The sequence below is a fragment of the Myotis brandtii genome, unplaced genomic scaffold, assembly GCF_000412655.1.
Source record: "Myotis brandtii unplaced genomic scaffold, ASM41265v1 scaffold952, whole genome shotgun sequence".
NCBI lineage: Eukaryota > Metazoa > Chordata > Mammalia > Chiroptera > Vespertilionidae > Myotis > Myotis brandtii.
Window position 1 is genome coordinate 561,729 of NW_005371930.1, and position 2,021 is coordinate 563,749.

At 50.5% G+C, this 2,021-nt stretch overlaps 1 long non-coding RNA gene across 1 annotated transcript in view; it reads right to left on the reverse strand.

Moving 5' to 3' along the window:
- LOC106724740 overlaps positions 1 to 1,665 on the reverse strand; it is a 15,982-nt gene extending 14,317 nt beyond the window's left edge. Inside the window, exon 1 of the long non-coding RNA XR_001360580.1 lies at positions 943 to 1,665. This is a non-coding gene — a long non-coding RNA (uncharacterized LOC106724740). The remainder of the gene's footprint in view (positions 1 to 942) is intronic.
- Between the last annotated feature and the right edge of the window lie 356 nt (positions 1,666 to 2,021).

Consider the following 2,021-nt stretch of genomic DNA (forward strand, 5'->3'; position numbering starts at 1 on the left):
GAGCCCAGTGCTCCCTCCGTGAGCTCAGCTGCAGCCCGGCCACAGCCTCCACACAGGTGCCTCTTTCACTGCCACCTGCGGGCTCAGAAGTGGCCTGGGGAGAAGGGCGAAGGTCAGAGCTGGGTGGGGAGACAGCCAACGTACCTGAACTTCGAGTTTTGACTAACCTCCTGTCTCGTTCTCGCCTCCCTGCCTTTGCACTTACAGGTCCCTCTGCTAGTGGCTCCTTGTGAGGCTCCTTCCCTCGTTTCATGCAGATCTGCTGGCTCCGGGGGCACCGCCTCCAAGAGGCCTTCCCTGACTCCCTCGTCCTGTCCCCAATCCTTCTCCCTTCGACTGCTTTATTTTCCTTCACACCCTGGCCACACCGGAAGTCGGCCACACAAGCCCTGGTTGGTTAGGGTTGTCTCTCACCCCCGTTGTAATGGAAGCCCCTTGAGAACGGGACCAGGGCTGATGCCTAGAAAAACGCCTGCACATAACAGATATTCAAGAAATATATGTGGAGGAACTGATGCTAAATCAGTTAATGAGGAAGGAAAGAAGAAAATCAGAGGGGATAATAAAAACCAAAAAATAAAGGGGTCGGCCTACCTCTAAACATTTCAATAATTACACTAAGTGTTGATGGTTTAAATATTTCAATTAAAAGGCTGAGATAGACTGAGCGGATAAAACAAAACCAACCCTCTTAAATATTGCCTACCAAAAAAACGCTTTAAATATGAAGACGAAATTAATCTAAAAAGACATGTCATATAGACAGTAAGCGTAAGAGGGCCCGTGTGGCTATTTTATTTCATCCCGCCCCACCCACCCCATTTTATTCGAGCATAACTGACATGCTAGGTGACTCCTTTAATTATCAGGTAAAATGGACTTCAAACCAAGGATTATTACCAGCAATAGAGACATTTCATAATGATAAGAGGGGCGGCTCACCAGGAAGCAGAACGCCAATGTGTGCGCCCTAATCAGCCCAGCTCCACGTGTGAAACGCCGAAACTGACAGACTGGAGGCTGAGCCTGATGGTTTCGCAGCCCTACCAGGAGGGACCAACGCCGCCGCCGCAGCTGATAGAACAGCGAGACAGAAGTTCAGGAAGACTGCGCTTGCGGGGTAGGGGGTAATGTGGGGATAAGGACACATATGTAATAACTTCATCAATAAAAAAATTAAAAAAAAAAAAGACTGCGCTCATACAAGCACCCGGCTCGCAATGGCGTTTCCGGAACATCCCCCAGCAACAGCAGAACACACATTTTCACGTGCACACGGAACATGCAGGCGGACAGACCCACCACGGGCTCTCAAGCTGCCTCCACCAACGTGAGGAATAACACATCACACAGAACATACTCTCTGGCCACAACGGAACTCAGTTAGAAATCAATGCCCAGACGAGTTCCACAGACACTCCCAATGTGGGGAAATTAAACAGCGCACTTTTAACTCATGGCTCCAACCCCAACCGGGGAACTTAAAGACACTTTTAATGGAACTATAAAATACAACACCTGCGGATGGGGAAGCAGTGTTTGGAAGGAAACTCAGAGCAGTAAACACTTCTTTCTATTCGCCAGAGGAGAGATTAAAATGAAAGACTCGGGGTTTCACATTTAAAAAGTAGAAAAAAAGAACGGCTGGTGTTGCTCAGTGGGTAGAGCATCCGCCTGTGGACCGAAGGGTCCAGGTTCGATTCCGGTCGGGGCGCAGGCCCAGGTTGCGGGCTCGATCCCCAGTGGGGGGTGTGCAGGAGGCAGCCGATCCATGATCCTCTTTCATCATGGATGTTTCTGTCTCTCCCTTTCCCTTCCTCTCTGACATCAATAAAAAATAAGAAATAGAAAAAGAAAAGCAAGTAAGAAACCCCAAGTCCGCCCTCCTTGGGTGCTCATCGTCCCTGGTCCCCACTGTCCTGTTGTCCTGGCGGCGGGGGTCCTGCCAAGGGGCCGTCTCAGTGGGTCAAGACAGGAGGCCACCTGAATCCCGCAATCCGCCCCCCCCCCACCTGTGACCC